This window comes from Phyllopteryx taeniolatus, chromosome 13, assembly GCF_024500385.1.
Source record: "Phyllopteryx taeniolatus isolate TA_2022b chromosome 13, UOR_Ptae_1.2, whole genome shotgun sequence".
Taxonomy (NCBI): domain Eukaryota; kingdom Metazoa; phylum Chordata; class Actinopteri; order Syngnathiformes; family Syngnathidae; genus Phyllopteryx; species Phyllopteryx taeniolatus.
Window position 1 is genome coordinate 14,059,651 of NC_084514.1, and position 16,769 is coordinate 14,076,419.

Genomic DNA, 16,769 nt, shown 5'->3' on the forward strand with positions numbered 1-16,769 from the left:
TTAATGCATTCTGCATGACAATAAACAAGCGGCAACAATAAACAGTCGAGCACAGCCAAGCTTGACTAAGTCCTCCAGTCTCTACTTTGAGAGAAAACAACCGAATGCTCCCGAGTTACTTCACCTAAGGTTTTTTTATTTTATTATTCCAATCTTTTTTTTATACATTCTCACAAATGGGAATACATTAGGAGTAAATGTATCTTGTTCAATCTATAGCATAGGGCTAATTATTGGACCCTATTGAAGGCTGTCTCAACTGTGCAAAAGCGGTACCTGTGAGAATGCCATCGCAATTTCAAAACATTTTTGTTTCTTTTAAAATATAGTGGTTGCCTTCGCTTTGTATGAAAGCTAGGAATAGCAAAACGTTGCATGTGCAGTGATTACAAGTTTAATCATTGAGATACTTTGAGCCTGAGACAAATCAACTCCCTTTACGTTATGTCAGACATAATCTTATATCTTCACATCATTACCCGTCAAAGAAATGATCTCTTTCTGTGATCCTTATGAGCTCGATAAGTAAGGCTACAGGAGCCCATCTTATTGATTGCGATTTTCTTTTCATGAAAGTGAAATCATCATTGCCAAGCCCTTCAAATGACTTGTTAGGGGCGGATGTTTTTGAGAACAAAACTGTTTGTGCGTATGTGAACTGGCCATACAATGCTTGCTCATCCTTACAAAGTGACTTATTAGCGCTAATTGGGAAGGACAGGTCAAACAAGCACACAGACGTGGCAGTCACACAAGCGTGACATGAGTATCGAGAGGCAGGCAGTACCGGGTGTTCCTCCCAGCTTTATGGCCCTCCCCTGCGTGCCCTCCTCCCCCTGGAGCCCGTCCTGGTTGTCCCTAGTCCCCGGCCTGGTCCTGCAAAGTGGCCACAGAGTGGGCTCTTTGTCTGAACACGGCCATTAGCAGTCAGTGGACTTCAGAAATGTGAGCGGGACAAGGCAGTGGACAGAGGCACAGACAGAAAGACGGCTGTCTGAGACACTTAGGAAGTCAACAGCTGACGGAAGGGCCGACACAAAGGAGGAGCTGCTGAAGCATGAGGAGCGTGATCTGCATAGAATCGAGACCTGCCTCCTCTTGCCTGCGCACTCCAAGTCGTGCTCCGGCACACATACACACATTATGCATAAAAATCCCTGACCTGTGATTGAAGTAGACACACACAAGACTGCACACAGATGTGAATACGCTCCATTAGCTTGTGCAGGGGATGCACTGACACCACAACATAATATGAAAGGCATTCCCCATGCCCTGAACTCTCAAGTTAATGATGAATGAAACACTTGCACATCGACATTGAGACCTTTCTGCAAAATACTAATATTTAGCACATTTTTTTTCCCCTGAAAGATGCTAATTCCAATGATTATTTGGTGCCGTAATAGCAGCAATTATAGCCGATAAAAGGTATAAGCACCAATTACTAACTGGTTATTATCTTAAGCTTTTGGTGTGGGGAGTGTGAAGTAATAAGCTACCATTCAACAACCTTTGCTCATAAACATTAACGCATAGTGCCTGAGTAATTAGCACAGATGAGTTGCTTTTACGCTATTCACTAACCTGTGCGGCTGCTTATTGCTCCCAGTCGCATCGCAATATGTCAGCACACAGTTTTGATTGATGAACATGTTTACAATTCAAACAGCGCTGCATTATAATGAGTGTTCCTCATTGCACCCTTCAGATGCAGTAAAATAACATAACCCAAAAATGAAAGAAAAACAATTGTTCGGTCTGATGCGGTGCGGTTCCAGCAACATACAACCACAAAAAAAATGATTTGATTTTTAAATGACGTGTCATAGAGTGGCAATCAAACTCGGCATGCCAAATCTTTATCGATATTATGCTTCGTTAGATTTTGCAGGCATACATAATGTTTTAGCTGATGGCACAGCTGTTGAAAATCAATAATTAAAGAAATACATTCAGGGGAAACAAACAGTCATCATATAGTGAAGTGTATTCTAGGATATCAACCTGCCCAGTTAAGATTTAATAATAACTGTGACTCCTTTCCCCCACTTTTGGGCAATTGGGACAGACAACAGGTGGAAAGGAGGCGATTAGCAAGACAGCCTATATTCATGAAGCAAATGAGAAAAAAGCCGTACACGCCGTAGGGAGCGCATACAGGCATGTGGAGACCATACACGCTACTGAGCCATATTTTAAGTTGTTGACACAGCATGTGATCTCATTTTTATCACTTTGATTTTGAGTATGATGCTGGCTACAGAATATTTAATTCAGTGAGAAGTGTTACCTTTATCTTAATGAGCAGTCAAACAAACAAGCAAGCAAAGCCATGAAAAAAAAAAAAAAAAAAAGACATTCTGAAACATAGAATATCCATTTAATGGCATCTAGTGGCAATAATTCTCAGTGTAAGCAGCTATGGGTTTATGTGTGTGTGAGTGTGTTTGTGTGTGTGTGTGTGTTTTCTGAAAGGAACGCAAGCCCGGATCACAAGATCTGAATCAAAGCGCCGGGCCACCATTGGAAATGTCTCCTCACAGCGGGAGGCTGTGGGATTGTGGTCTCATCCCAACTCTCTTTGAATGTCAGCCTCACTAACAGGGCAGTGTGCCTACAACACAGCTCCAACTTTCAACTTTTGCTCTTTAATTCCATACCCCCGTCCCCTTTAGCCCAGCACAGTGCCTCTTAGTGGTAAAGCAGAAGACAGATATGCAGGGCCGAAACACACACCCCATCCTAGACATCCTACACGTATGTGCACACGCGTTGCGATGAACATGGGGTTAGCGTGTATTATGTAGGCACATTTTAAAGCGTGGGATTTTCTTCACATGGCAACACAACAGAACTTGTAGCCTAACACAGCACGGAGTAGCACAACAGCTGAGCACAACAGCTTTGCACATAAATCAAGCACGGCTCAACACACTGGGCCTGCTTAATAGATGTTTAACTAAACCACCTCATTTGAAACAGTTTGACCCCAGTTCGCTAAAACACAATGTGAGAACTCCCAGAGGATTAGGCCCTGACCTCACAGGGGAATGGAGGGAATGGCCCACATTGGCTATAAAAGGAGCCAGCCATTGTGCCGTCCAGGCATGGGGGAGGACAGTGAGAGTGAGATACATACCAGTGGGTGGAGATAGCCTTGTTATAACGACATCTTGATGGAGCATCTTTCCCACCCACTGGAGCTGCACTGGCTCTGTATGTATTTTAATGAGGCTTTGTGTCCGCCCCCATGCAGCCCCTCTGCTGACAGGGAACGTGTTAGCAACATGCTCGGCCTTTGTCACAGCACCCTATCACATAATCGACTGGTCAACGAGATGTATTCTCCAGACTCTGTGTGTGTGTGTGTGTGTGTGCCGCCATATGTGCAAGGATGTAAATAGCGGGTGACCTTTCACAGACATAGCTGGCACGCCTTGTGAAGTTGCTGAGGTGAACTTGGGCTTTTGAAGACCTCCGCGTGACTGTACAAAGACTCCGTAAAGCCCCCCCGAACAAATCCACAATTTTCAAGTGCAACAACGGAGACACTTGAAGCATTTGTCCTGAAGGTATATTTGCCTTTCATATTAGGAGTGTGAATGTGAGTCTTTTGATTCCTAATTGTTCCTATTATGGGAGGCAGTTTAATTTTCTGAAGCGGGGCTTCTTTTTCTTTTCCTTTCGGCTTGTCCGGTTAGGAGTCGCTAGAGCGCGTCAGCCTTTTCCATCAGAATCAGAATCATCTTTATTTGCCAGGTATGTCCAAAAAAACCCACAAGGAATTTGTCTCCGGTAGTTGGAGCCGCTCGAGTACGACAACCGACAGCCAATTGACAGAGAACACTTTGGAGACATAAAGACATTGACAAAAAACAGTCACTGAGCAATAAAGGGTTGCTCGTCATCTGGTAATGCCGGTACATTTTTGTTGTTGTTGTGACAGTTGTGCAAAAAGATGCAGTCCTCTAGCACTTAGAGCAGTTCCAATGACTAATATTGCAATAGTCCGGTGCAATGGCCATTGTGCAAAGGGCGCCGAGACTTCAAGGAGTGTATGCGGTTTAAAGTGACGAGTAGTGCGATAATCTGGGACAAAGTTGTGCAAATGTTGCAGATACTCCTCAGCCAGTGTGCAAATGTAAGCTTCTCCTACATCCTCCTCTCTAACACCAACTGCCCTCATATCTTCCCTCACTACATCTATCAAGCTTCTCTTAGGTCTTCCTCTCGCTCTCTTGCCTGGCAGCTCCATCCTCATCATCCTTCTACCAATATACTCATTCCCTCTCCTCTGGATGTGTCCAAACCATCGAAGTCTTTTCTGAAGAAGTGCTGGAGGATCCAATTGTGTACCAGGATGTAATTCAGTTTGTTTTTTTTCCCCCCAAGCATGATCGGGGAAAACTGCAGGACCAGAGCCTCTCCGTTTGAATAGATGGTTAACGCATTGCTATAGTGCATATTAAAATGCAGACATACTTTTAGCCCCCTGCCAGACCGCTGTGGCATGTTGACGAATGATATTGGAGCTATTCCATCCATTTATAGTTGCGTGTGTTTTGTTTTGCTTCAAGATGACAAGATTGTCCAGTCGGGGTGAGGGAGGGCTTAAACAGGTTAGGAATAGTAGCGGTTGGATAGCTTTTGAAGTTAAATGAGTGATTTGTAGTTATTGGTGGGTGAAGGTTTTGCTCGGGAAGCACATTGGCTCATTTAGGGCGCACCCAGTGACCCAGCCCCTCTCAATGGCTCTCGGAAGTGCTTCATTTTGTTTGGAGGACAGCTGCACAGTCGTGTTTGTCTCCCTGTGCCTTTTGATTGGCCTGGCAACATTGAGAAGGACGTGAGCAGCCATTGTTTCAAACACAACCTGGCATGCTATCAGCCAGGAGATTTGGCTGGACAAAGACAACAAACAGAGCCAGATGAACAACATCCAGAGACAGCCATCAAACGAGACAAGCATCCATACACAAGCGCCAAGCCGCTGAGAGACGTTGAAAATAGCAAGAGCATAGTCATCACTCATGTTGGAAGTCAGTCATTTTGTTGTCAAGGGCTATTCCCAGTGTGCCAAAATGGGCTACATCACATCATCCGGTGGCGGCAACACCTGTAGATTACAATACAGATTTATAGCATGTCCACAACACATTCTTTGTTTTGTTTTGCCCTTTCCACTACAGAGAAACTGTGTTTCAGTAAGCCTTTCAAAACTATATCACTTTTGAATAACTTTACATTTTTGTACGTCATCACAGTGTGTGCTCTATTTCCTTAAATTATTTAGTTATGTTTAATGTTACCATCTCGCATTACACATTTTCCCACAGGTGTTTGGGAGACTTTGTTATGGTCCGATCGAACCAAGGTTGAACCTCTTGTTCATATGTTTAAAATATACGTTTGTCGGTAGGCGTGTGCGGTATGAACGGTATATGCGGTAGACAGTATAAATTTGTCCAACAGTATAGTATAGATTTAAACTCTACCTACTGACCAATTGCAATAACGCTTGTTGATGATGTCATTGTATGTGCCCCAGTGTAAAAACCTCTCAGGCATATCTGACCATGAAGCTGGAGGGTCGGCCAGCATCGTTTTATTTAACCAGCTCCAAGCTGGTTATAAGAATGGTACGTCCATGTCCATCCTCCGTTTGCCCTGCTGTTACCGTGCTACTGTGGGAATGCTTGACGCTACGCTATTTTGCGCCGCACCAGATACATAGCTAGCGCGGCTAAACACAGTCCTTCCACTGTGCGGAGCTGCTCATTTGCTGTGGTGTGGGGGCCACAAAAATCAAGGAGGGAGGAGAAGTTGGGAGGAAAAAAAAAAAAACACGTGTTCACGCTGTCATGGCCACCTTAGCGTGCACCCCTATTGGCCATTACTGTGTGCACGTCATGGGGGGAAGGTGTGAGGGAGTGGGAGGGAGGAGAGCCAGCCGAGCGACCGGATGTTCGCGGTTGCATAGTCTATAATCCTTGCCTCCATTTCATTTTAACATATGACACGTATTATTGTCACTATAGGAGGCTGAGAAGTAATTATCAGGAGACAGAGAAGCAATGCTAACTGCTAAGCGACCATAAGGCGCACCGTATTAAAAGGCGCAGTCTCAGTTACGGGGTCTATTTCTGGATTTAACACTTCTGTATCCGAAATGAACAGCTGGGCAAGTTCTCCATCAAACACGCCAGGTTCCCTCTCGTCATCGTCGGAGTCAGTCTCGTTGCCGTGCGGCTCCTCAGAAATGATGACGGCTTTTACGAAAGCTCGAACAACAGTGCAAGCAGACACGTTAGCCCGAGCATCCACAATCCATTCACAAATTGGGGCGTAACTCGCCCGGCGCTGCCTCCTAGTCTTAGTAAAGCTGTGTTCGCCATCTGTCATCCATCGCTCCCATGCCGCTCACAACTTCACTTTTAACGCCCTGTTTACACCGATGTCCAGCGGTTGGAGTTCCTTCGTCAAGCATCCCGGAATGATGGCAAGCTCCGAGTTATTGCACTCAGTCGAATGGTGACTGTAGAGACGCTTCTCCCGGCTGTTCTTTGCTCATTAATCCACTGCTCGAGTTGGTCTTCCAACTCGGGCCACCTCGCCTTCTTGACTTGGCAAAGCTCGTTTTCCTGCTTCCTCCACTTGCGAACCATGGATTTGTTGATCTTGAATTCTCTCGCGGCTGCTCGATTCCCATGTTCCTCCGCGTAACTGATAGCTTGCAGTTTAAACTGTGCTTCGTAAGCGTGTCTCTTCGTAGGTGCCATTTTCGGGGGTCCTTAGCCAAACCGTTATTGTTTTGCACAACGCACATACTATATACCTACTGGGGGCGTGCCTTTAGCGTCCTCTTTCACACGCACCCTTCCCCCTTTAACGTCCACATGCTGTCCTCAGTCACGTCCGCCTTTCCTCTATATAAGCAGCGTGTCGGCAGGAAATGCTCCCAGTCAGTCAAGCGGAGCGCTCATCAAAGTCACACAACAACATTTACAGATTTTGGAACTGCACACATAAGGCGCCCCGTCCATTTTGGAGAAATGCACTTTTAAGTGCGCCTTATGGTCGTGAAAATACGGTATTGTGAAATGTTTTTGCTAAACTCCAAGATAAGTGCTTAGGTGGTACAGTACACTTTTTACCCAAATTTGTCTGGACTCGCATTGCAGCGGAGCGTAAACAACTATGAGCAACAAATTAGCACATCATTGAATTGTCTAGAGAGAAAATACTAAATAACCGCAGCATAGCAAGCGCACACATCTGGAACCATAGGCTTCATTACCACACAGGTCTGCCAGGAAGAGGAGCCTATCAGGTCGAAAGTATATTCATATACATTATTTTAAATATGTACAATATCAGCAATGTTAATTGTGTTTTTTTTTTGCATCATAGGGTGCTGAATTCTAATTTTGAGATCTGCACAATAAATGTTCTAAAAATTACGTTTGTTTTTTGTTGTTGATGTCTTATTTTTGATGAATTTAGCTTTGCTATCGAACTATACAACCCATTCAAAAATACTTCAATTATAATTTTGACACTAATGTTTTTATCGTGATATATACCGTTACCGTGAAGGGATTAAATTTAGCCTATTGTAATATGAATATTAGGTCACATTGCCCAGCCCTATTTGGCGCAAACAACAAGTGTTCATCAACATACAGTACCTACAGTGAAGCATGGTGGTGGCAGCATCATGCTTTCCGGCTGTTTCTATTTAGCTGGACCTGCCTTAGACAAGGTGGAGCAAATTCACAACTGGCCAAAATAGCAGTTCGAGTTAAAAGCAAACCTTCTTCTTAAAAAAAATAATACAAATAAAAAATGTTAGCTGACCAGAACATCTGAAATTTTGCGGGGGTTAATCAAGGGCACTTTCAATGGTGGAAGGCGTGTACTCAGTTTAACATGAGTATGAATGTGACAGGTTAATTCTGAACAGTCACGTTCCACTTAAAAGAGGGTGTGCACACTTTTTTCAGTTGTATATTTTTATTTCCTCTTTTTGAAAATATTTTTTTTCCTATCAAGTGACTTGTACAGGTTATAGGTCACACAGTATTGGTGGAAAAAGTTTTGAAATTACTTATCTTGGTCTAATTATCACAAAAACCCGACATTTGAACAGGGGTGTGTAGACTTTTTATATCCCCTGTATGTGTCACCTGAAATGTACAGAGACCAAAAAAAAGGATAAAGTCATTGGGTAGTTGGACTTCAATAAAAGAAGCAAACGAGAATTTGGGTTCACTACAAGACATCGTTTCAGTAAATCTCCTCTATATCTATTAATGTCACATCCCCAAATAGTTAGACTTGCACTGCACCTTGCATTTGGTGTCTAAAGGTAAAGAATGATTAATCTGTGTTGAATTTGTTTGAATGGTACAAATCCCATAATTCATTTAGCCATGCAATTTATCTTGCACTGCACTCAGTATCTCTGTACAAGGATAAGTGAGCCGTGGCCTCGCGCTTGCCTCCATCTTCCGTAAAGAAGAAAGGGAAATACACACACACACACACGCACACACACGCACACACGCACACACGTAGGTGTTTTTCTTTGCCTCTTCACCTAACTCATTTGAAGCAGCTTTGCAAAAAATGTACAAAAATATTTCACTATCCTCTGTTCATATACCTTTCTGTCAAGTATTTCTTTTTTTCCCGGTCAAGTTCAGACACAAACCAACGTCTGCTGACACATGTGAGGCATTCTAAAAAGACCCCAGAGAGAAAAGAGAGCAAACGTATTTTCAATAAATCAATCAATCAATCAATAAAAAAGCAAAGCTAGATGTGCGTGCAAAACGTCTTCCTGCAAGTATTCTTGTGTGTGTGCAAACACACGCCAATCAGATATGGTGCAGATGTCCACGCTGTGACTAAGCTTCACATTTCACAGACGGTCCAAACGGGCACAGGCCCTCCACTACACAAATAGATAAATGAGTGTATCAGTGGCCAACATCTGCAGATTATGATTAGCATTTGGAAATTGCGTCCTTGAATGAGATTTGGATGTCGACTGTGAGTCTTTTATGAGCGTGACTCCTATTCTGGCGAAGTGCAGGCTACAGCTTTGTCCTTAAATTGGCAACAATTTGGAGTGAGAAAGAAATCCTCTTCTCCCTCGTCCCCGCTACCCGTTATGATGTGCCGTCTGAACTAGAAAGACACGGCATTATTGTGCTGAATATGAATAGCTGAATTTGGTTAACTGGTTTCAAAGGGAATTTGCCCAAAGGAACTTCTCCTTGTCTTCCTCCTACTGTCTTCTCCTTGCCTTTTCTTCTCTCTTCATCAAGATTTTTTTCCCCGTGCTCTCTAATTTTACACTGAGCAAGCTGGCTGCTTCAGTGCATCGGCATTATCTTATGTATTCAGCTTTCAGCTCCTCTGCCTCTCCCGATGAGACGAGGCTTAATTGGGCCCCGGCTTTAAAGTCTGTAGAGCTCTCCACTTGCTCATAGAACCACATTCAGGGGCTGCTCATTCACTTCGAGTATGTGTTAGATGTACAAATGTTATTTACTTTTATACTCCAAATCAAAAGGTGCGCACTTCCTGCCTCTCTACCGAGCGTCCATGCAGGAGAATATCACGGTTGACCACACTTAAGGGAATGTGCTGCATTACAACAAAAGTATTATTTAAAAGGAGAATTTCATTGGAGTGTATGTTGTTGTTGATAAGAAAATATTAACAGCCCTCTTTGTAAATGCCATTAATTATTACACTGTTTTACTGTAGTGCAGATAAGAAACTACCCTTTTCTATTTTACTGAGAGATGTATGGGAACTAGTAATTACTATACTGTAGTCCCTCAAATTATAGCCTTCGCTGCACCCGAATTAGTTACGAGGTGCGCCTTTATTCATGGGAAAACACATAAAAATACATTGGTTAATATAATTGTCAAAATATATTGTACAAATAAAGGTTCCCTGTTAATAAATGCGTTGCCCATAATAGATGCCTGGTACTCTGCAGTTGAGTAAATATTGTACCAGAAAGATTGTGTTACCTTCCATGTGATAATGGGAATAGGGAGCTCAAACAATACCAAAAACGTAAATAAGAAGCGCTAATAAATAAAACAATTAACACCCATAGGCACAATAGTAGGAAATGCTGCAAAATGTAATGAGCTGTATCTGCCGCTACAAAGATAATAATGTGCAGTTTTGAGGACTACCACTGTCAGGTAGCCATTAATTTAACACTATGTTTATCATGTGGAACATCACTGCATCACTCTGAGAGCTGTTTTTAATATTTTGCTCCCCTTCTTAAGCTACATGGTATGGATATGAAAAATATAAACACTGCAGTTGTCCGCCACTGCAAACTGCAATAAACAGTGTATAGTATATTATAAAAATGTACATTTTCATTGCAGTATACAGGTATTATAATTGAACAAACGTAGTCTACCTCATGTTGTGGGCAATGAATATAAACAAAGTAGTTGTTTCTGATATTTTAGTCAAAGGGAGCAGCTCACACACACACACACACACACACACACACTTATCATATCCTCCATTTCTCACAGCGAAACAATGTGAACAATTATCTGCACCATTAAAGGCTGGAGAAGGGCAAAGCAGCTGTTGGGAGTATAGTGAAGGAGAGAGGTGGGGATACCGTGTTGCTAGCTCTGGTTCCATACTGAGCCTGTTTGCTGTTATGTTGAGTGCGTTGCTGTTGCACACTGACAACGGTGAGACTATTTCAGACGGGAGCTAATGAACTACAGATGAATAATTTCACACTTGCCTTCGACTCGAGTTTTACATGCAAACTCCTCCTCATTAGTTGTCTCTTGCCTGCATGGGTACCAGGCACAGGAATAAATGAGACCACTATCAGCAGCTGCTTGATAAGCTGCCTTATCTCATTAGGTTCCACATCAAAGTTAATCAGAGATGGGAATTGTAATTGGGGCGACTAGACAATGCAACAGATCTTGTTTTTTTTTTTTTTTGTAGTGTATGTCATCTCCAAAACATCAGCAGGCTGGGGCGGGAAGATAGGGTGCATCTGTTGGAGTGTGTGTCTGTGTGACTGGGTGAGGTGCTGGGAGTGAGTGTGCATGATGAAGAGCAGGGAGTGAGAGAGACAGAGCGAGAAGGGGGGGATGAGAGGGGAAAGGAGTAATGGCAGAGGCATAACAAGCAAGCTGCTCAGAATTAATGAGCTTACTCAATAAGAAAGGAAAAACCAATCAGTGTGTGTTGGGCAAATATAATTTGGGAATAATTGCTTGATTGCTTTTCTATAGTAGGCTGATTTGACCACACACAAGAACTGAGAATTAAGATGTCAAGACAAGAATTAATTTGGCAAGCGAGGGCACACAATGTGCCTCTCGCTCCCCACTCAGGCGGCTTGGAAGGCAGCGCAGCCGTGAGTTGGAGAACACTAATGATGAAAACACTGCGGTAGATTGCGTATTCACTTCCCGGACTCTGTTTTACAAAAAGACCCAGCGCTAATGTCACAGATGTTGGGATATTATAAATAAATAAATAAATAAAATCACTGTTTATGCTAACACATTTAATTGGCATTTTTGCATATTCCACTCCATCGCTGATAACTACTTCACGCTGATTGCTCCGTTTGTGTTCTCAATGATTTCAGTGTGTTTGCATTATTTTCTTTTTAGAGGTAACACTGCGGGGATGGTAATTGGCGGGTTTTGACACTCCCCAAACCCAAAACAGTGCTTATTTCAGAAGTCGTTTCTCCTCTCGACTGGCAATAGAGGGTGTCTTTCATTACTTACGACCTGCTTTGAGAAATCAGCCTCAGCCTCACTCACTCACTCACATTTGTGCAAGAGGCAATGAGGAAACATTTTTGTTCTTTAACAAAGTACCAGTGGTCAGGGTGAAACATTTGAAAAGAACCAACTGGAAAACAGTAAGGAGAAGAGCAAAATAACACTTACCCAAGGACCCTAATGGCCAGGTACACCGTGCCATGATACATACTAATACAGACACATGCAGACTAATTTGTAAATGCTCTCATGTGTTTTGCATTTTGTGCTTTGCAGTAATATTATGTCACAATAATAGTCTAATGTGTACGGGGGCACAAGAGACTCCCACAAAGTGGTTCAAAGTTATAAGTTAGCTATAAATCCCTTTTGATTATTCTGGGCAAAAAAATGAACAGTATACATTTTACAAACATTACATTATATCTTGTTAAAACAAGCCATTTAATCAGTCTTAACTTATTCAACAAATGATAATCAGTCTTTAATAGAATGGCATCGCAAGACCCATTTTTGAAAAATGCTCTTTCAATCGACCCTTGAATGGAGCTCAATAAGGTAATACCAAATTTAAAACATCACCTGATAAGATTCAGTCTAGTCACTGGAAAACACAATCATTCTTTTAAATTAAAGGTAGAGTTTGCAATAAAAAAAAGAGGATGAGCGGTTCAGAAAATGGATGGATGGATAGATGTTAAAAGTGTCTGTATGACCTGACAGTAGAATATAGAAATAAAAAAAAAAAAAATCATCCCTCTCCGGCTCCATTTAGTGCCGCTAAATTAATGTTAAATATTCTCTTTAAACTTGTCACGGCGCGACAAGATTAGCCAATCAGAGACTGTAGAGACAGAAGGCGTGATCGAAGACTGTGTGAATCATTCCCAGTGTACTCCCATTTACCGTGCACTAAAGCTGCCGCACATAGCAGCCTCTCGCAAAAGGAGACTACTATAGTTTCTTGGGCGGATTATTTAACTCCGGTTATTAACAAAACTTAAAAACAAGAAATTGGAAAGCTCTTAAGTCAGAACAAGGTTAGACATATTTAACAGTGGTTTTCTATACGGACCCGGTCCAGGCACCCACCGCCACCGTCACTGTCCTCCCTGGGTCGACAGGTAAGTTTTTCACTTCTCTTATATTTTTAATTGATTGTACAGTCCAAAAAAATACAACATGAAACTGCTAGCAATGGCTACGATTGGCTTGTTTACTGTGCACGTTCGTACAATGCACGTCGAGTGCATGTTCACGTTCGTGAGGGGTGGGGCTTTGGTCAGAGACGTGAGGGGGGAGGGATTAGTCAAGTGAGGCTACATTCAAATCTTGCTAGCAGCTTCCAAACCACATAATCTACCTTTAATAATTAGACACAAATGAATTATTATGACTTCAGCTGAGCCCGAATGCAACATTACTTAACTAGTAAAATAGCTGCAGATTACACAAAATCTCACAGGAACATACGGTACTCTTCATAATGCAGATACAAGGTGATGATCAAGAAATTTCGAATCACTTTTTGCCGTCAAAGTCATAGCTATCAATGGGGTCAAGTGGGGAAGTGACCAAGGAGATCCAGTAGCTGGAGCAGCAGTGAAAAAAGCTCATTTTCTGCGGTAACTTGGTTATTCGCATAGCTGCCACCTCGATGACTGGAGTGGAAGAGTACAACCAATCAATCAAACATAGGTCTGCACACCACTGAATGACAGCTCCTGTATTACATGTTTATAGCTTGCGCAGGTAGTACCTAATATTGTGGCTTGTGAGCGAATGTGCACACATGAGCACACACAGACACACACACACACACACACACACTTACTGCACTGATGCTCTATTTCCATTACATGGACCTGTATAAGGTCTCTGACATGTACATGAACGCTGCTTATTAGTTTTAATCATGGCGCATGATGCAAGACCGAATGCAACATTAGCGCAACATTTGGAATTGAATCAGCTAACCCGCTGTTCAATTTAGATTTGAATACGAAATAAATCCCGACCTGACCACATGCATATGAATCGGCACATATATTTGCTCCCACATGAGTCTGGTACTTAGTTCCAATTAGGCTGAAAACACTGCCGCTGTGATGGAGGCTGCCACACCGTCTCAGTTATCACCTCTCTCCCGTTTGCACATGGCTAAGGCTATTCATTTTCAAATGTGTTTGTCCATGCGTGTGTGTGTATGTGTTGTCTAGTACGTGTGCATTGACATGATTTGAGCAATGAGGTAAGTAAAGGGAATAAATAAGCAGCCAGAAGTCCTGTCATGATGATGTTATTGCTGCCCTGGGTTTGCCTGCGGCATTATGAGGACAGGCACACTGCCATATCCTTCACTGTGACATGCACACACACACGCTTGCACACACACACACACACACACACACACACTTTAACGCTAGGAATGGATGGCACATGTTCTAAGTAAATTTACATTGATCCACAGTGTACCTAATTGAGTCGCAAGCGATGTCTCTATTCCCACATCAAGGAATTTGATAATGTTAGATTCTTTGGTTTGGGATTAAACTCATTTTCATGTGTTACACATTAACCTATTAGGCTAGTTCATCTGCATTGCAAATGCCCCTGTGCAGACAGCTGTCACTGCCCTGGGAAAAAATAAAAAAATAAAAAGATCACGCAATCCTTGAATGAGTGATCCCTGCACCGATTAGTGGCAGTGAACTTCGCTGAGCCCAAGTGATAAGGCTGCAAAATTCCCAAGTTGCCAATAGCTCCGAAAATTATCCGACTGTAGGCAAAAGAGAAATTGTGCCTTCCGGCTCAGGGGCTTCAATCCAGGGTTTGCCAAGATTGACATTATTTAAAGCTATGGAAATTGGCTCTGGCTATCTGGAGGATTGGTAAAAGAAGAAATTTTCTCGGAATATTTATGAATACGCTGACAGGAGAGGATGGGGCAAATATATATGCAGTATATACATATACCGTAGGTATTCTTGAAAAAGCAATTTTAGGGTAATTTCATGATTTTATTATCTTATCTAAGTAAATAAAAACAGATATGAATGGGGGGGAAAACACATGGCTGTAATTTCCTTAAAGCAACTCACCCATCATGACTGCAATACTTGTTTAAAAGACAAAAACTGTGTATTCTGTGGCAAACTGACACAAACCCCTTCTTTTGTTACGTTGTTTATCTAAGACACATGGCTGTGCTGCATCAATGAGTGAAAAACGTATTATATTTGCTCCTAAGTAAAGCAAAGCCCGTTTTCTCAGAAGAATCAACACTGGTGTATATTATCACTAATAATGTCTCTATAGTCAAGAAACTACTGGCACATCAGCTCTTTTTAGTATGCATAAGCACTAGTACATCATGAATGTGACCATTTTGCATAGCTTAACACAAGTGTACACAGACAAAGGCATTCATGTGCAGCAGAGGACGATGAATATGTGTGTGTGTGTCGACACCCACAACACATGCATTTCTCTAGGAGTGCGTTATTGCCGCCTATAAAAGTGTGTGCTGAAGATGGAGTGCGAAGCCGATCCTGAGTACCTATTCAAATGAACACAAACATCAGTTCCTGGCAAACACCACCTCATGCTTCTAGCCTTGGTGTTGTAATAGTCACACACACACACACACACACACACACACATGCACAGTTGTACACGTACACACACACGCACACACACTCCAACTGGGATGCATGTGGTGCTTTAATGACAAGTGGAATATTAATCCTGTCCCCATGTTTATTACATTTTTATTCATGTAATTGCCTGTTTTCAATTGTTTAAGCTCTATGCAAATGAAGGGGATGAACGTGTGTGTCACAGGGTTATGTGACCACACTACTGGACTCTTCAACATGCCTAATGGATACAACTTCATTGTACACAGTCATTATCACAACAGATTCCATTCTATTCTTATATACTGTCTAATTGAGTATGGGTGTGGGGCCGTATGTGCAATATTCTACTAATATTCTAGGATTCTTCTAAAGATGACTTTGTCAGTGGTTGCTGATTGTTTTTGTTGATATATGTCTTTGACTTCACAATGAGAAGTCAACATGCACTAATAATGAAATGTATCTTTCAGGTTGTAGGTTGTGGTTCCTACGAGTGTGTCAGCTAGTGGTAAATTTTGCTGGAAAAAAACAATGGCTGTATGTGAGAAGTGGTGCACCACAAAGGCTAATCAATGTCAGGGTGGAAGCAGCGAATCCCCTGGCCCACCCTATTTGACTTAACTGCTCCGTTTGTGCTTGCAGTGATCCTGGGGTCTTTGTGTACATTGTAATGAGTGCTGACATAATCCTGCGGATTTTCCTAGAGGCCAAACCCTTGCCACCCCCATCGTGCATGGGGTTTCAGCTTCGATCGGGAGGGCTGCCCAAAGAGGAGAAGACAGAACCACAATGCGCCACGACCCACATGAGATACTTCCATTTGGGATGATTTGACGCTCTCTGTGATTGAGGTAGTAACCCATTTTAATCCTATTAACACAAGCCAACAAAAGCTAAATCTGATGCAGGACAGGCAGGGCTGGGGCAACAAGACTGGGGGCAGGACAGGAACTGGGGGCTGGGGAAAAGAGGTGATAACATGAAATTGTAAAAATTCTGTATATATATATATATATATATAAAAAAAAAAAAAAAAAAAAAAAGAAAGAGAGAGTCAGGGTGAATAGAAAAGCTTGGCCTTAAGGCTATTTTGGTCTTTACAATAAAGTTGGACGTCCCAGGAAAAAAAGGGATATAAGAAGAACACAAAGAAAAGAGAACATGTGAAACAAAAAGCCTCTTTGTGGATCATCCTCAAAGCGGTGGACCAATAGCCACTGCTGTCAAATATACACAAGGTTAACTCATCCAGCTGGGAACTTGAAGGAACAGGGTAATAAATGTAGAGCAAAGTGCAGTACAGGAAGTG